This window comes from Octodon degus, unplaced genomic scaffold (genome assembly GCF_000260255.1).
Source record: "Octodon degus isolate 3935 unplaced genomic scaffold, OctDeg1.0 scaffold00278, whole genome shotgun sequence".
Taxonomy (NCBI): domain Eukaryota; kingdom Metazoa; phylum Chordata; class Mammalia; order Rodentia; family Octodontidae; genus Octodon; species Octodon degus.
In genome coordinates, this window is record NW_004524854.1 from 1491009 (window position 1) to 1501064 (window position 10056).

The 10056-nt window shown below is 39.8% G+C and overlaps 1 pseudogene; it reads left to right on the forward strand.

The window, feature by feature from the left end:
* Positions 1-8080: 8080 nt before the first annotated feature.
* Positions 8081-9640, forward strand: LOC101584399 (annotated as a pseudogene).
* The last annotated feature ends 416 nt before the right edge of the window (positions 9641-10056 follow it).

Below are 10056 nucleotides of genomic sequence, written 5' to 3' on the forward strand. Positions count from 1 at the left end.
GGCCGTAATTCTGATGGGTTTTCCTTTGAATGTGATCTGCTTCTTTTCTCTAGTGGCTTTCAGTAGATTATTCTTGTGCTGAAGTTCTGGGATCTTGACTATTATATGTCTCGGTGTGTTTTTCATTGGGTTGAGGTTCCTTGGCATTCTGTATGCTTGGGTTACCTGAATGTCAGATTGTTTCCTCATATTTGGGAAGTTTTCTGCTATTACTTCTGCCCATATTTTTTAATGTCCTTTGTATTGACTCCTTTTTTCTCATTGATGCCTGTTAGTCTCCCATTGTTCATCTTTGCATCATCTTGCAGGTGATGGATTATTCTTTCCTGCATCCACATTGTTTATAAGAGATCCTTTCTTACCTTTTCACTAGCTACACCAGCATCTTCAAGGTCTGAAACTCTGTCTTCACTTTCACTTAAATGGTTTTGCAAGCTCGTGATGAGATTTTAATTTCCTCTATATCTCTTTGACTCTGCTTCATGCGATCTCTTTCTTTCCTGTATTGCTCATTCAAGGAATTCATCATTTTTCTAATTTCCTCTATTTTTTTCATCAATGTCTTCTTTAGAAGCAGTTATAAATTCTTTAACTGCAGTGTTTTTTTCAGATTGGGTTTCCTACCTATGTTTCTGTAGTTGCTTTTTTACTTCAGATGCTATGAGTTCTGAGAATTCTTTTCTTATTTCAGAGAAGAATTGTGCTCTGAGTTTCTCTGTAACTTTCTGCTGTTGCTTATTTACTATCGAGGCTATAAATTCATGCATTTGAGGTGAGTTATTTTCCTCTGCACTTGTTCTGGGTGGGCATTGGTTTTCCTCCATATGTTTCTGCATTTGATTCTTTACTGCAGATGTTATTAATTCAGGGATTTCTTTTTTATTTCCAATCTGAGTTCCTCTATACCTTTCTGTAGCTGTTTCTTTATTTCAGAAGCCGTTGATTCATTGCTTTCAACTGTGTGAGTCCCAATTTGTTCTGTGTTAGTGTCTTCTGCACTTGTTACTGCTTCTGAGGTTGCATTTTGTTCTTTCTTGTCATTTTGTGTAGCACTGTCTTCTGACCTTTGTTGTAGTTCTTTGTTGCAGTTATAACCGTATCACGTACTGAAGTTCAGGTGCAGATCTATAAAGTTTGGATTTATCCAGGTGTGCCTGGCTTGGGTCTCCCTGCTGTGCTCACCTCCTTCCTGCTGCTGCCCTTGGGGGTGAACCTGTTGTACCTCTCTGGCCAGATTTTCTACTCCTGGACTAGGTGGGTGGTTCTATCCTCTACACTCTCTGCAGGGTTTGCAGCTGCAGGGTTTCAGCCCAGGCCTGTATGGCAGGCCTGAGCTGAGCCTGGAGGGAACAAGATGGAGTAGTGGGGAGAGGCAGCTCTCCCCCACACTCACTGGGCCTGGGCTAGGACTGGATCTGGGGGTTCCTGGAATGCGGCAGAAATTCCTACCCTGTGTGTGGGTTGTGTGGGGTACTACGAATAGATGGGGGGTGTCCCTAGTAGGTGGAAGAGGGTCTCACCCACCCTGTGCCTGGGCTGGAATCAGTAGTAGGTCCCGCCGGTGCAGGGTAGCCAGAAGCTCTCCCACACATTCACCAGGCCTGGGCTAGGAATGAATCTCTTCCTGTTGGTTTCATTGTATTTTTATTCCTAACTTGATGGAGTTCTTTACAAAATGTGAGGGCAAGATCATTGTCAGCTTTAAATATTTCTTAGCATTTCTTTCTTTGTATTGTCTTTTCATTCTGCTCCTAGAAAAATCACATTGTCCTTTTACCAGATTCTCCTGTTGCGATCACTGTAGTTGTATAACTTTGCCTTTTCAAATATTCACTTTTAGTTTTGAAATACAATGAATGAAGATGAATTTGCAGTTTTCACAAATGTTTTGTGTTACAATTTAAATAGGTTTTCATGGAGAATTGTTTTCTTGAGTTCACTTTTTGTTATTCTATTTTTGAATATGTGTTGGGGGAATACTTTAAGCCTATACATGTCATAAAAAATAATAGTTGAAATAGCCCTTGGGAGAAACTCTATATTATTGGTATTTCTATTTTAGTGTATTCATAATTGAATGGGAGAGCAGAAGAGCCATGAGTTTGTTTTTTCTTATTATGCAAAACCTGCTGATATAATAGAATATATTATGGGTACTATATTTTATACTATCATAATGGTGTGGTGTTGTATGGCACTAATAGGACAACTCTGTGCCTTACTGGTATTTATGCCTTCAGAAAATAACCCAGAGAGATCAGTGAGATTGCAGCATTTCTCCATGTTTTTATTGCAGGAGTTGTTTCCATGGGAAAACAACACTTTCAGGATATTTTCTCTTAGTGGTATAAAAGGCTTGGGTGGTAATCAGAAGACAAAGGTCTAACAGCTTGGTGGTATAAAAGGAGGATTAGGTGGTAATCAGAAAGTAAAGATTAAAGAGTTAGGCAAGTCATATCTTCCTATCAGAGAGGAGTTTAAGTCAATGACCTTCAAGAATTTAAACAACTTCAGCAAAATTCAGAAAATACAATAATAAATTAGAAGAACAACTTCTTGTGATATTGTTAATGGAACCCAGAGACTTGGCACTGAGTTACATCCCAACCCTTTTTGTATTGTATTTTATGATACACTCTTGCTAAGTCTCCAAGTGGCCTAGGCTGGGTTCATACTTGCAGTCCTCTGCCTCAGCCTTCCTGAATGCTGGGCTTACAGGTGTCTGCCACCAGGACTGATTGCCTGAGCTTTAGTTTCAAACTAAGCATTGAAACCAAGGCTTTTCAATGAGCTACATCCCCAGCACCTTTAATTTTTTGAGACATTTTCTTGATAAGTTTGTTAAGTTACCTAGGCTGGGCTCATACTTGCTATCCTCTTGCCTTGGCCTCTCAGAGTGGTGGGATTATAGGTGTACATCATCATGCCATGCTTGAATTTGTGTTTATTACATAATTAATTCTTAATATGAAATTACTCATACAGTGAGGCATTTCCGTACAAAATTTGTGAACTCTACATCTACAAAAATGTACAATGTGTTCAAAATGAAGGTTCAAGATATGATATTCCAGTATGTACCTGAGAAGATGGTGTGTGTGTGTGTGTGTGTGTGTGTGTGTGTGTATGTGTGTGATACCCAACTATTTTGCATTTATAGTTAGGTAACCTAGTATGTTAAACTATCACATAGCACTTGGTATTATCAGAGTACGATAATAATGGTTCAGTTCAATTACATGGAGAATTATAGGATACAAACGTCTCTCACCGGTGTTATAGCATTTATTTTCCACCAGAGTAAATGGAAAACAAAATTAAGAACTATCCAAAAACTAATTGTAATGTTAAGAGGGTGGATAAAGTTAAATGAAGTGTGTGTGTGTGTGTGTGTGTGTGTGTGTGTGTTGGGTGAAAAATGGCAGTTTGAAAATAAAACAAAAGAAATATGTCCTCTAAGAAATGTGTCAGTATTTTTGAAGGACTGTGATTGCTTCAAAAATACAATTAACAGTTACAGTTGAGTAAATATATATGGCATATTATCATTTACAGAAAAGAAAGCCAGCTATTAAATTTCTTCATTTGTTTATTTTCACAACAGGGAAGGTGAATCACAATGCTGCTCCTTGGCAGACTATGTGATTAAGTGAATCTGAGATTATTGCGAATGTCATGGAAAAGGGGACTGAATTTCTTAAACAATTCAGAGCTGAAATTTGTGGGGAAGAAAAGGTAAACTATGCCTTTCACATTGATCTCCTGTCATAGGTCTTTGATGTTTGCCAGTGTTTGAAACTGCTTCCTCAGTAACATCAAGCAACCAGGGATGTTACCTTTAAGTTAGTTCACTACAGTGCAATTGGGTTCTGGAATTTACAGGAAGATTAAAAATATCATAGTTCTTTGTAGGTAAGCATTAAAGAAAATAAATATAATTTTGAAAGAATTATGTACAAGATAATTTTGATCAAAAATAGTCCAGATGCTTGGCTTTAATATAGCAAGTGAACAATTCTGAGCTGCTGTGAGGTGGCAGGAGGAAGTGCACAGGATTAAGTTTTAGGAGGAATGCTTTCTGACGCTACATCAAGCATTTAGCCATGGAACCTTAAAATCATTTTTTTTTCAGTACCAGGGATTGAACTCAGGATCATGTGCTTGCCAGGCAAGCGCTTATACTACTAAGCTGTCTTCCTGGCCCCTGCCTTAAAATCTTTATCTGTAAATAAGGATGATATGACCAATGCTACTCAAGCTATAGAAAATACTGTAAGAGATAAATAATGTACATGCACACACTTAAAAAGACAATGCTGAAACTATAATGTTCTAAAGACATTATGCTTACAGTAAATATAATTATCATTCTTTGGTAGCCCTTTAATTGTATGCTAAATAGAGAAATGGGAGTTTTAGGAATGCAATAAGATATGAGAGATTTTTGACTTTAAAATTCCAACTCAAACTTAAATAACTAGATCAGCTTAAGTAAGTCTCTTTCCTCAATTAGGCCCCTATTTTTGTTTAAAACATGAATGAAATTGAGCAAAAGAGTAATTTTCAAGTTGTTGTGGCATATGTCTATATGTCTTTCATGTGGTCATAGGTGGGGATTTTCAGAGGCAGCAAGAATGAGGTGTGTGGTGCTGGGACTAAGTGTGTAATAATGATTTAAGTATATGTGATTGCTAAAGTAGTCCACTGACTGGGGATAATTCTGTACGTGGATTATGGGAAGGCCTACCCTGGCACCCAGAGGACATAGCTCTGAAGGGCTAAAGGGAGAGGCAAGTGGCAGCTATTGCTGCTCTCCATTTGTTTCACTATTTTGTTGGCTTCTAGTCACCAAGAGCTGTTTCTCCTCTGTGATGGCCATCTTCATGCCACCTTCCTTTAGAGACAGCTAGCTATTTGCTGGAATCTGTAAAAACTATGAGCTAAATAAATCTTTCCCTTTTTCACTTTGGGTGCTGAACATTTTGTCTTAACAATGAGAAAATTAACTAAGACACAAATTATTTCAATTGTGGAACAAATGATTATAATGAGTTTTCATGAAGAAGCTTATTATTTGATGAAAATGGGAATCTTGCACAATACCACTACACCAACGGTGCTTTTTATTTCATGAAAATGAATCCTGAACTTCCTTTAGTTGGAGTAGCTTTGGATGGGCTAGAGTACTGCCTTCGGATTCTACCTCCATGTCCTTCAGTCTCTGAGAAAGCTATTTGAAACTACTTGAGATATTTCTTATGTTCCATCCAGGCGTGAAATATTCTTTTCAGACTCATGCAATGATAATATACAACTCTTGTATCTTATCATAACTCTGCAGACCTGTTGATTGAATTATTAAAGAATGATATAGATGTGTTAATAACATTTATGTCTTAAGACAGTGAAAGTCTGTTTATACTTGTTTTACATTTTTGAGGAACCAGGGACTGCACTCAGACTCTTGCACTTGCCAGGGAAGGGCTTATTCCACTGAGCCCTCTCCCAGGCCCCTACTTGTTTTACTTTCATGAGAAAAATCACTTTGCAATATACGTTGTGAATCTGTCAAGATTCAGTATTGAGGTTAGCTTTTCTTTTTTAATTTTTATTCATTTTAATGAGAAAAAAGATAAAAGCAATGAAACAGTTTTAAAACAGGTTATTATGATGTTTGAAGTAATTAATACATTGCATATTGTCTGCATAGTACTTATTCGGAGGACAAGATGCAGACATGATATCTTGTCTAAACAATATTAGTATAAACTTTTGTTCTCAGTGAACTAAGAGAAAATAGCTGTATATCTATCCTAAGTCACTTGTGTAAATGTACATATTTTTCCTTCCTTTTCTTCACAACGAAACTGTCCTTTATTTATACTTTTGTGAAGTTAGTAACACATGACATTAGGTTACCTAGAAGGTGATAACTAACCTTAACCAGACAGGATGTTCATCTCAGGAGTGAGGTAGCTTGTTTTCTTTAGGCACTGGGTCAAAACCCACCTACATATATTTGATTGTTTTCTATCTTCATGGCTCCCAACATATCCCCCTTTTTCATTTTGTTTTTCAACAGAAGAGTATTCCACTGCAGTTAGAGAAGCTGTATTTTGAGAAGTCTTTAAAGGACCTTTTCATACTTGAAACCAGCCTAAAGAATGTACTTGAATTCAGCAAAATAATCCAATATAGTCCAGTAGTCCATCATAGTGAGTTATCAGCACAACTGGCAAATGTCCAAAGTTATTGACTTGAGCCGTTTATGGCTCAGCATATTAATATAGCTTTAACTTCTATACCTCGTGGTTACATATTTCTACAGATGGTTAAGACTAAGTTAAACCAAGATCTATATAACTAAAAATATAACTTTTGTATCTGACAAGGTAAGTCAAATCCCCTCAGGATTTACACTGTAACCATGTACAGAACCTTGTAGATCTTTTGCAACTGTCAGCTATCTAGATGAGTAAAGGCCATTGCTTGACAAATTTGCTCTGTATGAAAAAGCCTGAGAGAATTTTTTCCCTCTATGTGACTCTTCTTAGGCACACTATACAGTGTCCATCACATTCCTCTGTGGCTTCATAAAAACCTTGATAAGGAAATTTGGGGTATCACTGAGTTATAGGATGCCACAACGCAGGTTCTCTTATGTCTTGAGTCCTCATTGATTTTGAAGTGCTAGAGCCAAAATATTGACTATCGTTGTAGTCACTCTATTTTTCCAATTTTTGGTATACAAACTTCAGTTGTTAAACATCCTGCAGAAAAGTTAATATTATTACCCTCTAACAGATGCAATTGAGCTTAACATTACTATCTGAATACCAAATTTTTGAGCAACTGACAGTATAATTTTCCAGCAACCAAGGGTATTCTAAAATTTAAATCCATACAGAATGTGAAAAAATTACACATTTTAACACAGAAATTTAGAAATCAAACAATATACAACATTGTAGCAGGATAATCCCATGACATTTTTTTTCTTGTCTCTTGTTTTCTATTACAACCTTTAAAAAAATACCTGAAGGAATGGCGAAAACTCAGCAGATTAAAGTCCCTGCAAGCAGGCACAGGGGCCAGGGATTAGATCCCCAGTCCAGCCATGCTGGCCTCACCCCTGGGGTGTGCTGAGAAGGCAATTGAGACAAGGCATAGTGGCCCATGCCTGTAGTCCTACCTCATGGGAGGCTGTAAACAGGTGGATCACTCTGAGTCCAATCTATTAGTGAGGCCCTGAAAACCCTGTAGACCCTTTCCTAAAATACAAAAACAAAACAAACAAACAAAAAAAAAAACCCTAAAAACAAGAAACCCAGAAAAAAATACTTTATTGTTGTTGTTGTTGTTGTTTGATGGAACCAGGGATTGAACTCAGGCCCTTGTACTTGCCAGGCAGGCGCTTATTCTACTGAGCTATCTCCCTGGCAAAAATGCTTTAAAGAGAGTGTAGCAATAATTGATATGACATTAAAAGCAGTATACATTTAGAACAAAATTACAAATATTTCAAGCATGGTTTTAGTATTACACACTGCTCTCCTCAGTGTAGTTGCTTAGTTCACAGATACCACCATATAGAGTTAGTCAGGGTGAGAATTCTACCCATTAACTGCTATTTTCAAAAATCTGATGGAGATTCTTAGGACCATTGTTTTAATCATCTTGGTTAAATAAATGTATGGTTTTTGCCCCTGCCATTTTTCCTAATTTTACTCCTTTCTCTCTCTTCATTGTTTAAACCTTAAGTTCTCACTTCCCATTTAACTGTGTTATGCATTTCAATTTTTTATTTCTACTTTTGAGTTCTTACACTAGGGAGACAATGTGATATTTACAAATGTGGGTTTGGCTTTTTTCACTTAAGAGTATATCTTCAAGTTTCATCCACTTATATATGAAGAATTCAAGTTTATTTTTCTTTTGTAGCTAAATAATACTCCCTTGAATAAAAATACCACATCTTTTTCATCCTTTACTCAGAGGATGGGCATTTTGGTTGTTTCAAGATTTGGCTATCATAGATTTTGCTGCTATAAAGATAGGTGTGGCAAATAATTGGCGGCAAGATGGCGATGGAGATGCGACTTTCGGTGGCTCGCAAGCCGCTCAGTGAAGTCCTGGCCCGCGACACTAAGAAACACCTGGTGGTGCCGGGGGACATGATCACTATGGACACGGGCTTCATGCGGGGCCATGGGACGTACGTGGGGGAAGAGAAGCTCATTGCATCTGTGGCCAGCTCTGTGGAGAGAGTAAACAAGCTGATCTGTGTGAAAGCCTTGAAAACCAGGTAATATGGTGAAGTAGGAGACATTGTAGTGGGGAGAATCACGGAAGTTCAGCAGAAGAGGTGGAAGGTGGATACCAACTCCAGGCTGGCTTCGGTCTTGCTCCTCTCGTCCATGAACCTTCCAGGCAGAGAGCTGAGGAGACGATCTGCAGAGGACGAGCTTGCCATGCGGGGCTTCCTGCAGGAAGGAGCCCTCATCAGCGCAGAGGTCCAAGCAGTGTTCTCTGACGGAGCGTCTCCCTGCACACGAGGAGCCTGAAGTATGGAAAACTAGGCCAGGGCATGCTGGTGCAGGTCTCCCCCCTCCCTGGTGAAGTGGCAGAAGACTCACTTCCATGACCTGCCGTGCAGCACCTCGGTGATCCTGGGTAACAATGGCTTTGTCTGGATCTACCCAACCCTGGAGCACAAATATGAGGACGCAGGGGGCTTCATCCCAGACCTGGAGCCTGTGTCGCTGACCGATCGAGAGGTGATATCCCGGCTCCGCAACTGCGTGGTCTCACTGGTGACCCAGGGGATGATGCTGTATGACACCAGCATTCTGTACTGCTTCGAGGGGTTCCTTCCGCACCAGATCAAAGATATCTTAAAGCTGCAAGTAATGGAGGAGATTGTCCTGGAAACTCGCCAGAGGCTTCTAGAGCAGGAAGGATGAGGAGCAGCTTCCGGGATGGGACTGTGTGCTGCCCTGCAGTGAGCCTGGGAAGTGCAGGGTCTGTTCTGGTCACCACGTGCAGCCTAGACAGCATCCCGCAGACTCCTGACTCCTCTGCTCGGAGCGGAGCGCAGTTGCTGTCCCCACCCCTAGTCCAGGCCTGCTTTCTCATTTGGGACAAGGGGCATGGTGGGTGAGTGGCGCCTCATGAGTTCTAGCAGAAGAAGGTAATGTTAGGTCTTTCGGATGCACAGTGTCCTCCTGGAATAGCATAGAGCAGCCTTTGTCTTCCCTCACTCATGAAGTTGTCTTGGTGCAAACCATGGTGTCCCTGACCCCCAAGCGGTCTCCACTCCTCCTCCTCTTAAGGCACAAGTGCACAAGGGAGGGTGTGCCTGGTAAAGCTAACCCCAAAGCCAGATGGAGGAATGAAGTTAACCCAGCAGCCCTTCCCTGGTTGAAATCTCATTTGATCCTTCGAGCGACAGATTCAAGGGCCCCACAGCAGGCTGCCAGAACCTGCCCGGCCTTCGAGGGTGTTTACAAAGCCGAGTTCCTGTGAACAGAGAACACGAATGTCCTGGGCCCATTGTCCTTAGGGTGCTCTGATAAGTGGGAAGAGAACAAAGTAGGAAAAATGGGAAACAGCTGTTTTATAATAAAAGTAGTGACACAGGGTTAAAAAAAAACATAGGTGCACATATATCACTATAATATAATATTTCAGTTTTTTGGGGAAATTTCACAGAAGGCGGATACTTGGATTGAATGCGATATCCAGTCCTAGAGACTGAGGAGTCTCCACACTGATTTCCATAATGGTTACAGCAGTCTACATTCCCAGCAATAGTGGAGAAAAGTTCCTTTTCAACTGCAGCCTTTCCACCATTTGTTGTTGGTTGATTTCTTTACCATAGCCATATTTTCCAGAGTGAGATGATAGCACAGTGCTGTTTTCATTTGCATTCCACAGATGGCTAGTGGTGTGCAGAATTTTTTCATGTATTTATGTGCTTTTTGTATTTCTTCCTCTGAGACGTGTGTGTTCATCTCAGATGCCAGATTTTGTATTTGGTCATTAAATTTGGGGTTC